General features: G+C 39.6%; 1 pseudogene; it reads right to left on the bottom strand.

Annotated features, from left to right (window-relative positions):
- Positions 1-285: 285 nt before the first annotated feature.
- LOC120222993 lies at positions 286-16,023 on the bottom strand (annotated as a pseudogene).
- Positions 16,024-16,312: the final 289 nt, after the last annotated feature.

Below are 16,312 nucleotides of genomic sequence, written 5' to 3'. Positions count from 1 at the left end.
GAAAAAGGAGAATATGGTAGGAGGTAAGGAGAAAAGAAAAGAAAAAAAAAAGAAAAGAAAAAAGGAAGAGAAAAAACGAAGATAATGTTACCCAGAGAAACTGTAGTCTGATTATTTCAGAGAGAGAGAAAGGAAAGTAATGACAGAGATAGACCATGCATCAAGCGATTATATATGCCTGTTTAAGCGAACCTCTAACCAGAAAACTGGGTCCAGAGGAGAGGAGAGATAAGGATGAGATAAGGGAAATACCCATCTGAATAGCAAGAATTGATCTAGAGTCAATCACAGCAATGCATTGGTGTTGATGTTGGGAGAAGAGCTGCTTCCATATCCTATAGAGGCTCCACTAACCAAGAAGCTATGTATGTCAGATGGGCGTGGTTTGGCGTAGGCAGTCTCGCCTCCACTATGCATCCCTCCACCCACCTGGACGGTTATGGGGAGAGAAAATGGTGATCCCCCAGTCCCCTCTCGAACCAGACGTTGCAAAACACTTTTTTTGGGTCCAATCTCACTGTGCAGTGGATGCCTCCAAAGTGGGCCATGTGTTATGTCCCGCGCCCAGACTCATTTCCAGATCTTACTCTGTTTGTATTAATAATACCGCCAGGAGTGTAATTCCGCAAGCCTGGGTGCTTCCTACCGAGGGATCAGGGGATGGAGTATTAGACTGGCTCCTCTTTTTTTTTTTTTTTTTAATATTTTTTATTTATTTCTAGGAGAGAGACAGCGTGAGCAGGGGAGGGTCAGAGAGAGAGGGAGACACAGACTCTGAAACAGGCTCCAGCTGTTTCTGACTGCCAGCTCAGAGCCCGACGCGGGGCTCGACCCCACGATCCGCGAGATCATGACCTTAGTGAAAGTCGGACGCTTAACCGACTAAGCCACCCAGGCGCCCCTGGACTGGCTCCTCTTGAATCCGACTGCAACTGAGATTTCCTGGTGCCCGGCCCAAAGAAATTTCCACAGCTAGAGACGGGATTTCTCTTTGAAAGCCCTCCAGCTAAAGATGGGATGATACGATACCTCTCTGTCCCAGATGCGCTTTTTTCTCCCGTCTAGCAACCATTCTAAGATTCCCCGGCTGCTTTTTTTCTTCTTTTTGTCTCTTGGCAGATGGTGCTCCCTCCCCTCTTTGTGTCAGTGCCCTGGCCTGTTTTCGTCTTCCCCAGGTTGCAATTATGCACCTATGAGGCTGTCTTTTTAGCGGACTGTTTCTTTTCCTCCCAGCCTCTTGCAGTTCAGTTTTTTTGGCTTCAGCCCTTCTTTATTTGAAAGATGCAGATGCGAGATAGCGAATTCCCTACTTCTCCGCCATCTTGCCACCTTCTACCCAGTATGTCTGTGTTTCTGAATGGTGTTAAAATTTTCTGGGAAGTTTTCAATCCAAAGCCAGAAAAGGCAAAACATAAAAAGGAACCTGAGCTGAAGGAGAGTTAAATATCAACTAAGAGTATGACAAAATAAATAGAAATAGAAATAAAGTTTGAGTAAATAAAGTTAAATGAAAGAATGTCCTGAATAGACCACACTTTAGAGGTTTGGAAAAGTAAAATATCTTTTCTGGCATAGAGAAATTGAATTAGAAATCAATATCAGAAGGATAAATAGAAAAGTTCCCAAATATGTATCATTTTTTTTAAGACACTCTATTTTCAAAATGTTTTAAATTTATTTTGAGAGAGAGAGAGAGAGAGAGAGAGAGCACAAGCTGGGGAGGGGCAGAGAGAAGGAGAGACAGAATCCCAAGCAGGCTCCGTGCCATCAGCACAGAGCCTGAGGTGGGGCTTGAACCCACAGACTGTGAAATCATGACCTGAGCTGAGATGAGGCAGACACTCAACTGACTGCATCACCGAGGCATCCCCCTCTCCCCATACATTTCTAAATGCACATGGGTTAAAAGAGACATTGAAAAGGAAATTAGAAAATATTTTGAATTGAAATAAAATGAAAATAATATATCAAAACTTGTAAGATGCAGCTACAACAGTGCTAAGAGAGGCAAGAAATCTTTCAATACATTTATTAGAAAGACTGGAAATTTTCTAAGCTTTCACCTCAAGAAGCCTGGAAAAAAACTAGCAAATTATATAAAGAGCAAGTAGAAAGAGGAAAATAATCAAGAGCAGTAAACAAAATAGAAAGCAGATGTACAATGAAGAAAACAAGTAAAGCCAAAGTAGATTTCTTGAAAATATTAGTATAAATGATAAACTTACAGTATTGACCAAAAATAAGTAAACAATTAAAAAATTAGTGATATCTGAAATGAAAATGAATTACTACAATCTTCTAGACATTAAAAAGTTATAATGTTATGTACAAACTTATCAAATACTCTTGAAAATGTAAATATCAAATACATTAATAACACAAATTCCTTGAGAAACACAACCTAACAATTTTAGCACAAGAGGAAATACAAGGTTTGAGCACTTCAGTATCTGTTAAATAAATTAAACATGTAATTACAGTTGTTATGCTGAGAGACAGAGGCCAACCAAGACCACTGAAGCCAAATTAAGGGAGTCTTTATTACCGGCCGGGACTGCACAGCGTTAACACAGAACTCTAAATGTGTGGCCCCGAGTCCAAGGACTTAGGGCTTTTTATGATGAGCAAGCAGGCAGGCGGGCAGTGCAGAAGTAAAACTGAGTGGTTATTGTAAAAAGGCTACAAAGTGATAATAAAGAGAGCGGCCCTTATCCTGGTGTGTAGGAAAACATTTGTTGTTTTGAAGGCAAGGTTTAGGGTTTTGGGGAGTTTCAAGGGAATAGCCATTATCTCAAGGAAAAGTATGCAAACTGTGTCACAAATGACCATTATCAGGGAACGTTATAACCCTTCCCTTCTTATTTGTGTTTTTCCTTGCACCTGAGGAGAGTTATGTAGCCCTCCCAGTGCAGGCCCAGGAGGTAAACTCTGGGTCAGGATGGAAGGACTGAGGCTAAATTTGTGTGCAGCACAATATTTTCCGTAAAGAAAACTCCAGCCTACATGACTTTAATGGTGAAGAAATATTACCAGTTCTGCACACAAATTCATTTATAAAATAGAGATTGTAGGAAGAATTCTCAACTTGTTTTATGAGGTCAATAATAACCCTGATACTAAAATCTGACAAGGACGTGAAAAGAAAATAATTATCATGAATATAGATGGAAAAATTGCAAGCAAAACATACCAAATATAGTCAAATAATTTCTTAAAGAGACAATATATCATAATGAAGAGGGGTGCATTTGGGATAGCAAAATTAATCTAACAGTCAAAAATCAATCAATGGGAAAGACAAATCTAAAAGAAAGAGAGAAAGAGAGAGAGAGGGAAACAAATGATAAGAGACTTTTTTATTTTTTATTTTTTTTTGCTTAGCAACTTTAAAAGTAGCTTATTTACATTGTGGTGTATCAAACTATATGTGAAAATTAGTAATTTTATGCCAGAGTTCAGCTCCAGCCGGTCCAGAGGTCCCTAAGGATGGACAGTGTCAGCGAGAGGGAGTGAGAGAGCCCCGAGAATCTTTCCGGTCACCAGGTAGGCATCTCTGTCCTGTTGGTTTTGGTGTCTTTATTTATAGGTCAAACATTAACATGGCATTAGAAAATGGAATTTTTACAATGGATAGTTCTCAGTGATAAGATGTTTTGGAAAATGTACAGAAACAGGTTTTACAGAAGTATTCTTGCAGAACTACCCCAATTATAGTGAGGTTGAGTAACTAAGAAAATAACAGGGTGTTCTTAGTGAAAAACAGGATAATATACACATTCTAATAATGCTAAGATTAAGTAATAGGTTAAGTTGTAGATACTCTTATCCATCCTCATCACAGCTGCCAGGGTAAGGGAAGGTGTTTGTGGAATGTAGGCCTTAGGGAAGGGACTGCTATACATCACCAGTTAGCAAAGGTATATGAAGTAACTATTGTTCTGCCCTTATCTGTTCCTTCTCTTTAAGTTAGGCTCTTTGTCTCCAGGCAAGACTTGATTTTCCAGTTATATTCTTTATGGCACCAGAGAGCCAGCCATACCTTTAAAGAGTTTAGCTCATTTCCAATACTTAGAATAGACACCTTTGTGTCTAGTTTTATGATTTCTTGAATAGCTAGGGCATGAGAGACATTTTTGGTTAGTTGATTTACATGTTGAGCTGTGTGAACCTCTTGGACTAACGCAACTAAGAAACAGAATTGTACACGTAAAGGTCAGTCTTTTATGAGTAAGGGTCATTAGCCCGTTCATAGCTCAAGGGATAGTATAGAGGGAAACAGGACCTGCTGGAGACACAATGTCTGTTCCCATAATTGAAAGAAGAAGTTCCCACAGTAAGTTCCCTCACAAGGTGCAATCATCATACCAGGGCCAGAATAAGGGGACAAGTCACTCCTGATACCAATCAACAAGGTACCTTGGGGGTTAGTGCTCAAGCAGAAATAATTGAGTAGGTGTAGATATCAGTCATCATCTGATTGGCAAGACACTGTGCAAACTTGCTTTAACCTCGCAAGGAGCTTTCTTGACTAGTGGACTCAGAATGGCTCCCAACAATTTTATAACTGTGATAATAGCAGTGTAATATTTTTTAAAAAATATTCAAAGTTTATTTTTCCAACAAAAGTAAAATGATTGAAAATTTAAATTAGTTTCTTAAAATTTTTATAACTTTTTTTTTTTTTTTTTAATTCTCAAGTTAGTTAACACACAGTGTAGCCTTAGCTTCAGGAGTAGAATCCAGTGATTCATCTCTTACATATGATACCCAGTGCTCATCCTGAAAAGTGCCCTCCTTAATGCCTGTTATCCATTTAACCCACTTCCCAACCCCCCACCTGCTGGGAGCCACACCGGCCTCTCTGGATGGCAGTCACAGCAAGGAAATGGCAGTGTTTGCACAGCTCCTGCCATGAGAAATGAAAACTGGTATCTCTTTCTGCTACTACTGGCTCATGTTGGAAATGAGCCTGCTGGTATTGACCAGACCTCGCAATATTCCATATCAGACCCATATTCTGAACACAGATACCTCATAAGGAAAAACATATTCCTGCCTTTACAAAAGAGATTTTAGATGAAAGCTCTGTGGATGATTGTCAAAAGGCTCTTCCTATGGGCCTTGCAGATCCAAGACTTAGGTAATAAAGGGGGTTAAGAACACAAGAGTTACAACTGAGCCTGGCCCTGAGACAAAGAGCCTAATTTAGAGTTAAGGTACAGGTAAGGGCAAAACATAACTTACTAATTGGTGATGCATACCAGTCCCTTCCTCAAGGCCTACATTCCACAAACACCCTCCCCTACTGGCAGCTGGGATGAGGATAGATGAGTAGTTAACACATACCCAAAAGCAAAAGGTTAACACATTTAGAGCCCCCATGGTGTTCATGTTGTGCCCGAATCGTGAGTCCCCTGAGACTCCTAAGGAGTCATCACCGATTCAAGTACATAAGGGTCTTTATTACAAGCTCGAGCAGGGGCTCACCCGTCTACCGGCGCAGTGGCAGCAAGGAGAAGCCTCGAACAATGGTGAGCAGGGTTTTTATGGGGTAAGGGACGGGGGTGTTACAGTGCACACGTTGTATGTTTTGCATCATCACATAAGCACCAATCATAATTGTACAACATCCATGGTTATAGTTTTGACCATTCAGTACTTGTGAGGCTTCCGTTACTTTTGGCGGGACCCAATCATGACCTTTGAGAATCCTTTGAAAATGACCAATTATGAGGTGAGCTCAAAGGGCCTAGGTGGGGTTTAGGCAAGCGGTGAGTGATTGGCTAGTTTGTACAGAGTAACTACCTGCAGTTCCCAGCCCTGACTCAGACCACAGGAATGTTACACATTTCTTTTGATTGGCTGATCCGAGGGTGGTCCTGAGGGTAGCTTCAGCTGAAGCTTTTCCTGGAATTAGGGCTATGTGCAGCCCGAGGTTGCTCTTAATGGTGGACTTAATTTCAGGCTCTTCAGTTCACACATTCAGAATCAAATAGGTTTCCACAAACAAACCAGTTCAGAAACATTCATCCTCTTGAGAGCCAGACAGAATGACTCTAGCTTATCTATATACAACTTAACTTATATATTATCCTGTTTTTCTCTAAGAGCATCCTGTTAATTCCTTGGTTGTAAATTCACTATGTCTGGGATAATTCTGCAGAATATAAAAAACTTGTTATCGCAAAAGGCCTCCCATTGTAGAAATTCCTTTCTCTGACTTCATGTTGTTGCTGAACCTTTAAATAAAGACACAAAACCGACAGGACAGAGATGTCTGCCTGGTGATCAGAAAGAATCTCGAGGCTCTCTCACCCTCCTTCTCGCCGACACCGTCCATCCTTCAGGGACCCCTGGACCTGCTGGAGCCGGCCTCCGGCACCCACCCCCATTAACCCTCTTATGGTTATAAGAGACTCTTAATGATAGAGAACAAACTGAAGGTTGATGGAGGGAGATGGGTGGAGGATGGGCTAGATGGGAGATGAGCATTAAGGAGGGCACTTGTTATGATGAGCACGCGGTGTTGTATGTAAGTGATGAATCATTGAAAAGAAAAAAAAAACCCACAATGAGATAACATTTCATAACCATTAGTACAGCTATTATAACAACAAGTACAAAAACCCAAAACAGAAAATATTAAGTGTTAGTGAGAACGCAGAGAAATTGAAATCCTTGTATGTTGCTGGTAGGAATATAAAACAGTGTAGCTAATGAGGGAGCATAAGAGTAGCTGAGGGCAAAGCACAAGCTAGTGCACCCCCCTCCCCCCACTCATCCCTGCCAGGAGGGATGTATGTGATATTCCTCAGATACTTCTGGATGCCCAAGAACAAAGGAAAGGAAAGAAAACAAATGGTTAACTGACAGAGATCACAGTCATGCAGGACATGAGTCTCCATCAGTTTACAAATATCTCATAAAATTATAAGAAAAAGGCAATCTTATCAATAGCCTAATCTCCAGAAACCTATAGACTCAGTTTCCTGGAGCCCCAACGTCACCCTCCCCTCCATAGTGATGTGGGGAACACAGGCAAGAAGGAAATGGCAGATAAATTGAATTTCCTTATACCCTGCAGCCCATTGACAAATACTTGAGGCAAATACAGAGTACAACCTTTCTCCAGGAACCCCCTACCATCCTAATGTTAATATTTTCCTGGAGGGAAAAACAACCTTAGCTTGACAATAGCCAGGCCTCATGTATCTTAGGAGTCCTCTTTAGCATATCAAAGTCCCTCTGGGGGCCTCCTATTTGACTTCACCTCCCCAACTCCATAGTATAAAACCAGTCATTCAGGGCATGTGGGTGGCTCAGTTGCTAAGTGTGGACTCTTGATTTTGGCTCAGGTCACAGTCTCAACAGTTCATGAGTTTAATCCCCACTTCAGGCTCTGTACTGACAGCAAAGGAGCCTGCTTGGCATTCTCTCTCCTCTCTCGCAAAGTAAATATTCTTTCTTGGCCATCAGCTCTGAAAACCCCCGCCCCCTACCAAATCCAAAACTTGATCAGTTTCAGTTTGGGAAGTTGAAAATGTTCTGGAGATGGATGTAAGTGATGGTTACACAGCAATGTAAGGTACTTAATACCTCTGAACTGAATTGTACACTTAAATATGGTTAAAATGATAAATTTTATGTCGTGTATATTTTACCACAATTTTATTTTTTTAAAATGTTTTTATTTATTTCTAGGAGAGAGAGAGAGAGAGAGACAGCGTGAGCAGGGGAGAGTCAGAGAGAGAGGGAGTCACAGACTCTGAAACAGGCTCCAGGCTCTGAGCGGGCAGTCAGCACAGAGCCCGACGCGGGGCTCGAACCCACGAACCGCGAGATCATGACCTAAGCGAAAGTCGAACGCTTAGCCGACTAAGCCACCCAGGCGCCCCTATTTTGCCACAATTTTAAACTTAATGAATCAACCAATGCAATATATCCAATTAGAAACATAAACATAAGATCATTTCAATAGATTTATGAAAAGCAATGGACAGTACGCAGCCCTCAATAATGACTATAATTCTCAACAAATTAGGAATAAATATTCATCTATTTTGCCCATTAATATATACAGTTGGTGATGTTCTTATCAATTTAACTGATATAATAAATACATTAAACATCATCTGTTATAGCTGATTCCAACTTGTAGACTTTCTTAAAATGTCTTTTAATTTTGTGGGTTTCTTTTTTTGAGAAACAGAAATATTAACTTTTATATAATCAAATATGTTCAACTTTCCATATGAAGATTCTTTTTATCCCAAAGCATAGAAAATTCTTTTGTTAATATGAAGCAAACATCAAACATGTTTGTAACTCTTAATTTGTCTTAGAACTTAAATACTTTACATTCACTATCCCATTATTATTGACATTATACATTATTATATATAAGGTAAATTTGGCCAGTCACATATATGGACAAGGAAACTTAGAGTAAAGGAAGTTAATAAAAATAACCTAATAATGTATATTAAATGGTGTAAGTTGATTATGGTGTTATATGAATATTTAATAAAAAATTTTTTTTTGCTTTCAAGTGTTGTCTGTGGAGCATCCTTCACCTCTTTGTTCTTCTATCCACAGATGAGAGGATTCAGCATGGGAGTGATCATGTCATACTGCATAGAGATCAGATCCAGAATGAGGGGTGAATTCTGAAGTTGGAATGAAATAATGAAGAAGATCTGAGCCATAGAACGAGATCATTGTGGTAAGGTGGAGGAGCAGGTGGGAAAAGCTTTGCTTCTGCCAGAGGTGGAGGTGAGGCTCAGGATGGTGGTGATAATGTGGGTATAAGAGATGAAGATTGAGAGGGAAGTTACAAAGCCGTGTGGGAGGAAAGAGCAGAATATGACAATGAGGTTTGTAGAAACATCTGAGCAAGAGAGAAGGAAGAGAGAGGGCAGCTCACAGCTAGGCTGGAATGGGTATTACAGAAGTCCATTTTCATTGCCAAAGGGGCATTAATGAGTGGGTCCAGAATGGCCAGGTTTCATGAACCCTATGCTAGCTGCACACACCACTGTTTATTCATCACCTGGCCATTGAGCAGTGGGTGGCAGATGGTGGCATAGTGGTCATAGACCATCACTGAGAATGGGCAGACTCCAGTCCCTACCATGATAGATACAAAGAAGACCTGAGCCAGGCAGCCTTCTTCTGAGATGGTTTTCCTCATAGAAAGGAGCTTTATCAACATCTTGGGGACAGTGACAAGGGAAACAGAGGTCTAAGAAAGAGAGGTAATTCAGGAAGAAGTACACCAGGGTGTGGAGGTAAGAATCTGCCTTGGGCACCAGCAACATTGTCAGATTTCCTATTAGGGTCAGGAGGTAAATCACCAAGAAAAGCAAAAAGAAGAGAGCCTGGATGTTGGGGTCAGCAGATAGTTCAAGCAGGGTAAACTCTGTGATGGTGGTGTGGTTCCCCTAGGCCATTTAAAAAGACTCTCCCCGGCAAACCATGAGAGACTCTTGAATGCTGACAAAAACTGAGGACTGATGGATGTGGGGGGGAGGGGGGGATGGGCATGAAGGAGGGCACTTTGGNGGGGGGATGGGCATGAAGGAGGGCACTTTGGGGATGAGCACTGAGTGTTATGTAAAAACTAATTTGACAATAAACTATTTGTAAAAAAAAATAAAAATAAAAATAAAAAAATAAAATAAAAAAAAAATAAAATAAAAAGACTCTCCCCGAAATATGGTTATGAAAAGCATGGCAATGAAGTTTCTGTTTTCCTCCAGCCAAATTTCATATTGATTGTATTCTCTTGTAATATCATAATCATCCAGAAAATATATCTTAACTTTCATCATGGGCCAAGTTTTGTGTCAGTCACATGGAACGTAAAGAATAAGATTCAATGCCTATATTTTAAAATGTCATAGTTCAAAGAAGAACACAAAAATAAAAATAAGCAATTAAATCAGAATGTGAGTAACTGAAATGGGAACTTAAAGTTTGATTTGAGAGAAGTCAGTAATGTCATCTGATTTAAGATAGTGGAAGACTTTCTCTAGGAAGTCATGGAATGGAAGCACATTTAGCTGGAAGATTAGGATCGAGAGGTAGAAAGGCATATTTGGTAAAACATGGGCATTTCTTAATAGTTAAGAGCTTAGAATATGGGTAGATAATAGTGCAATGATTAAGGATGTAGGGTCCTGTGTCAGACTAAAATCAAATCCCAGCTCCACCTTGTGCATATTACATTACTGTCCATGACTTCTGTTACCTTGCTGAAAATTAAGATAACAATATACCTCTGTTAGAGTTGTTAGGAGAATTGAATGTGATAACATAAGTTCATTTTAAAAGCCTGTATAATATTTCTTAATGTACTGTCATCAATATTTGAGATTATAATTGTAGTCTAAAACAAATAATATCCTCATGCAGAATTATCCCTGATCAGAGTTAAAATTGTTTTTGCCACTACTGCTCCTGTTCATTACTGAAAGGGTTATAATAGAATCATTTTGAAATCACTAAAAGTAGATGCTTTCCTTTTTCCATCTCCCACCTGAAAGAGCATTTGGAATCACATCAAAGTTTTCAAGGATTAAAGACCTTAAAGTTACTGAAGGCAATGTTACTCAGAAGGAATGAGCAGCCAGATTTGAGAGATGACAAGGGAGAGAGAAGGTGAACTTGTGGACCCAGAAAGAAATCAATTTCTGGGATAGATGTGTACTCCAAGGACAGCCAGACCTCCAGGAAAATAAGGAAGAGGTCATATAAAGGAGTACCTTGCCAGTGTCTACTGCATGGATTGCTCACTCAGGCAAGGCAGAAAAGAAATAAAGTAAGGGCAGAATTTTAGGATCTCATGATCCTAGAACTCTGAGAACTTGGCAGGACATCTAAATTATTCTGGAATTACCACAAGAGATTCTTACTAAATAACTTTCCTCTGTCCGTTCTAAGAGGCTTCTTAAAAAGGGAAATAGAGCATTCAGCCATGTGGATACTTGGATTTATCCTTTGATCTTTGTCCTGAGACACTTTTCTCAATACGCTAGTACCAACACCTTTTACTGTACCTTGACTTTGGTTTTGCCCAAACACTCAAGTCTGGTTTATAAGAATACTCTGCCTGTTTGAACATCGGATGTTATCCATCAGTTCTAGCATTGGTCAGATGTGTTAGAATTGGACCTTTAGGTCACTTGTAGGACTTATATGGTGGCTGAGTCTACTTCCTCTTCTTGCCATTCCTTTGTTGCCCTGTTCCCAATAAATTTTAAACCTGACCAAGGGTAACTTGGAGTCCTTACTTTTCAACTGATCAGCCATCAACACATCCCTATTCCTTTCCCAATACCCAAATGCATGTTACCTATACATCTTCTTCAACAGACAGTCTACTTCCTGATGTGGCTATAGGGCTTGTGTTTGATTCAGTTTTTAAGAATGAAAAATGATTGGGAGAAGGCATTTTTTTATACCTGGTTTTATGACTAAGGTTATAAAATCCTGCTACTGATAATATTTTTTCTTGTATTCTTCACTATTAGAGTGAAATAGCTATATGGAATTTTTTTTCTTTCAAATTTCTTTCAAATTTTCTTTCAAAGCTGCTTCATTTAGGTACCTTAAGGGTTGACTGCCAGGCAACAGTAGCTCAGAGAATGGTTGATACAATGCCAATTATTCCTTGTAGTGAGAACTTGAAGATTTTGTAATAAAGAGTACCAGTGGGGTTCCCTTAAGTGTGGCATTTGGAACTTCTAAGTTGAAGCAATTACTAAAACTCCCATATGCGAACTCCTGATAAGGAAGTTCATAGGGGACAGAAAAGGCACTTTTTTTTAAGCTGTCTTCCTTGCAAAAAAAAAATATTTTTCACTTGACTCTCTAAAGCAATTTCACCCAGGTAAATCTGCTGCGTACATGTGAGTTTAAGATAAAATGAGTAAAAAATTATAATAAGGGAAAGAAATCTCATAACTAGTCATTTGTCTAGACTGCCCAGTCAACTTTTTCTGGTGTGATTAACCTATATATACAAATCCATGTGTATTTAAGTCACATGATGGCTTTATAACAATTTTCATGCTTAGTGATTAAGATTTCATTTAAATAAGCATTTACTTACTGAATGTATCATGTAATAAGTCATAATATATTATGATAAATCATAATTTCCACTTATTTATGATTTACTATAATATTACCATTCAAACTAGAATGTTTAACAGTGATTTTCATTCCCCCTGTCAATTTATTAAATAAACATAAACAATAGAATAGTAAGAAAATTAGAATACACAAGTCCATTTAGAACATTGTCTTCTTCTTCTTCTTCTTCTTCTTCTTTTTTTTTTTTTTTACAAATAGTTTATTGTCAAGCTGGTTTCCACATAACATCCAGTGCTCATCCCCACAAGTGCCTTCCTCCATGCCCATCTCCCCCCTCTCCCCCAAACCCATGAGTCCTCAGTTTGTTCTCAGCATTCAAGAGTCTCTCATGGTTTGTAGAACATTGTCTTCTTACAGGAAACGATGTGGATGCTAAAATTATTTCATTTCTATTAGTTAAAATTTTTTTAACGTTTATTTATTTTTGAGACAAGGAGAGACAGAGCTTGAGCTGGGGAGGGGCAGAGAGAGAGGGAGACACAGAATCTGAAACAGGCTCCGGGCTCTGAGCTGTCAGCACAGAGCCCGACCTGGGGCTCGAACCCATGGACTGCGAGATCATGACGTGAGCTGAAGTTGGCCGCTTAACCGACTGAGCCACCCAGGCACCCCTATATTAGTTTTTATAAAATTAAAATTAGGTATATGAAATATTTACATATACAGATATATAGTATTTATATCCCAACTATATTTCCTGGGACCCACCTGAGTTCATCTGCATAGTGATAGATTCCCAGCTCAAGTACCTGCATCAATTTACTTCTACAAAAGAGGATAGTCTCTAGAATCATGGGATCTTGCTCCAAGCACACATACTTAACCCAGAAGTTCAGGGTGCTAATGGCCATCAGGATCAAACTTAAACAATAGGAAATGGAAATCAGTGGATAAATGCCCCAGGAGGAAAGTTCCTGAGTTATGTATCACACTGCTTTTTTGAGGGTCCCCATTGAGATTGAGTTCTATTTCCCATTATAAAATCATTAATACATCCTTTATTGGTTTTTCTTTCTTGTCTCAGGCCTCCCATTTCCTTACTTTGAATCATCTCCCAAACACTCTATTGGTACCCAAATCCATGTCTCATTAAATGCTTCTGGGAGAATGCATAAGAAGATGGTACCAAATGAGGTTCTAGGGAACAGTGGGATTCTGGTATTATATCCCTTGCCAGTTGAGTGGCAGCAGGAGCTTTTTCTAGGGGTAAGTACTATGGGGATAACCCCTTTAACATCTAATTACTAGGATTCGTATCTGTGGTAGATTTGAATGATGTACATATAGGAGAGAGTGAAAATATTGGCTTTAGCTGCAGCAATTCAAAAATATGCATATAATGATAATTATAAAGACTGTGGACAACCAAACATTTGTCACTTGGGCTAGAGGCCCTGAAATAGAAAATGTATTTTCAAATCAGTCAGCTATCAACTTAGGGTGCACCAGAGATCCAAAAATATTATATGGATGCATTGAAGAAACCCTTGTTTCCTATTGCAGAAGGGGAGACTGTACTGAACACAAAGTTCAAGATTTGAACCGTAAAGAAATCTAAATATGTAGCTCTAGAAGGTCTCCCGTGCTAAAGTAAAGGCCTTGATAAGAAAGGAACTAAACCCTGAGGTCAGGAATGTGAATATTTGAGTGGACATGTTTGAGAACCCTGAACCCACATTGCCTTAAATCTTCAGGCTTCCAGAAGTGATGGTCCCTCCCAGTACCCTTTATTAAAGTCCATCACTCTCACACTGTTTGGATGAAAAAGCCCCAGCTGGGGCACATGCTTCACAAAATGATGTGTGTCCTCTTCAGTGTCTGTCCTAACTTCCCTTCATTGCTTCTAGACCAATAACATGGGTCAGATCTCAGGACTATAGGAAAATTTGGCATCCCTGTAGGAAGAAATAGCTTATTCATTGAAAGGGCAGCAAGATACAGTTAGTATGTTCTAGCAGGAATTTGTGAAACACATATATCTTAAAGGTATTGGTGGGAGAAGGGTGATTTATTTAAATGGTCGCACTGTCACATACCTTAAAATTCTATATCCCTGAAAGGGTGCAATAGAAGCATCCACACAATGGAGTAAATTAGCTGAAGTTGCCAGAACTGCCTCACACCTATTGAGGACAGAAAAAGACTTGTGCATAGTAAGTAGTTTCATTATTTATGGCTGGAGTATCCATCATCTGACTGTGTTCTTCATGAGGCCCTCACTTTGCTAAAGTTCTAAGGAGTTCATTACTGAAAAGAGAAATGAAATCACTCAGAACCTCAGGAGAGTCTGTCCTGTGTACACAAGGTTTGATGGTTGGAGATGCTGCCATGGAATTGGGCTACTTATTGCCAAAGGAAATAAGAAAATGGAATAGAAGAAGCCAGACGGCTATCTTTAATAGTCAAGTGTAAGGTGAACACAATTACTGTGATGTGTACAAGGCCATATTGGCAACCAAGGTGTGTTGGCCTGCAAGCATCTGTACTGATGCATAACTGATCTCAATGTTCATAGTGGGGAGATAGATAGGCAGCCAGTAAGCCATTATTTCTTTATTAATAATGCCCCCCCAAATATGATTGGGAAAAGGTGAGCAGAGGCTTATGTTAGCTGCTACAATGAAAACCCACAGTCCTGTGTCAAGTTTCCAGATCTGAACTAGTTCTAAGACCCAGAGTCCATCTCATTAAGGGGAAGCCAGTTGCTCTTGAGGAAAGTCCTACAGTCACAATAGTGACAATAGTGTTTTCAAAACTATTACTCAAAATTTCCCCCAAACTATTAATTTATTAAACTAAATGCACACTGAGAAAATAAAAATACTTAGATCTTTTGAGGACTATTATGCACAGGGTCTGAGCTGAACCCTGGTACCTGGAACATAAAACACCAGCAAGTCCTCATGGGCAAGTAGTCTCATGACACTCGCCACTATTGCACCAATGCCTTAGCTATATATAGTTCACACCTGTGGCCTCCTAGAAATTTTCCCATGATCAGCTGATGGAGGAAGATAAACCCAGGTTGAATTTGTTATTGAGTTTTCTAAGTTAGTTAGTAAAAGCTGAAAAAGCCTGACATACTACACTTCTACTAAGCGGTGGCTCCTAGAGATAGTGAGGAGAAATCCTCCCAATGGACAGAAGTTTGAGTGGTGTACTTTAGACATCAACTTTGTATGGAGATAGAATTGATCCAAAATAGGGTTGCACATGATCTCCTGGGTAGTGGAAAATGGCTTAGCTGAATGTTCAGGGGCTGATAATGAGGAAGATTGGAAGTTGGGACAAAGAAATCTTGGAAGAAGGAAAGTGGATGAATGTATAAGTGTTCATAAAATGTGTGGATCTTGATTTCTCATAAATGAAGAAGGCCCAGGAAGGACAGGGAGGGTCAACAAGTGGGGGTCTGTCAACTTTGTCCTTGATCACCTCAGTACTTGTACAATGGGCCAAAGTTATAGCTATAATACAGGGATGGAATTATGCTTTGGTCCAATGGCATGTACTCCCTTTCACCAAGATTGGCATAGCTGTTGTTGCAGCTTAGTGTCCAAGTTGTAAGAAGCAGAGAGAAATACCAAAGCCTTGATGTAGAATATCCTTCAAAGAGATTAATCACCCTCTTGGTAGTAAGTTGATTACATCAGACATTTTTAGTCTGGAGAAGCCTCTAAATTCTTCCCACTTGTGTTAGCACTTATTCTAGATATTAGTTAACCTTCTCCGTCCACAGTGCCTCCCATCTAAGGACTGATAGAATACCCAGTTTATAAGCTTAGGGATCCTACATATTATTACCTTGTACCAAAGGACCCACTTTATGGCAAAGAGCTGAGGCAATGGGCACATGACCATGGTGTCCATTGTTCCTACACTATATCACATCACATAGAAGATTCTAGTCTGACAGAATGTAAGAATGGTATAAATGGGTGATATGCCAGCTTGATTATCACACCCTCAGTGAACATCTTCCATGAAGCAGACTATACAGTGAATCAATGGCCATTATACGATGCTCTGTCCATGTTAGCTAAAATACTAGGGCTTCAGGAACCATAGGGATAAAGTTGAATTAGATCTCTCATCATCATTTCTAGTGACCTGTTTGGGGAAGTTGTGCTTTCCATATCTGATATTTTAGACTCTGGGG

The sequence above is a fragment of the Hyaena hyaena genome, unplaced genomic scaffold (assembly GCF_003009895.1).
Source record: "Hyaena hyaena isolate Hyena2069 unplaced genomic scaffold, ASM300989v1 scaffold_936, whole genome shotgun sequence".
NCBI lineage: Eukaryota > Metazoa > Chordata > Mammalia > Carnivora > Hyaenidae > Hyaena > Hyaena hyaena.
Note: the sequence above shows the minus strand (reverse complement) of the source record. Positions and strands in the feature narration are given on the sequence as shown.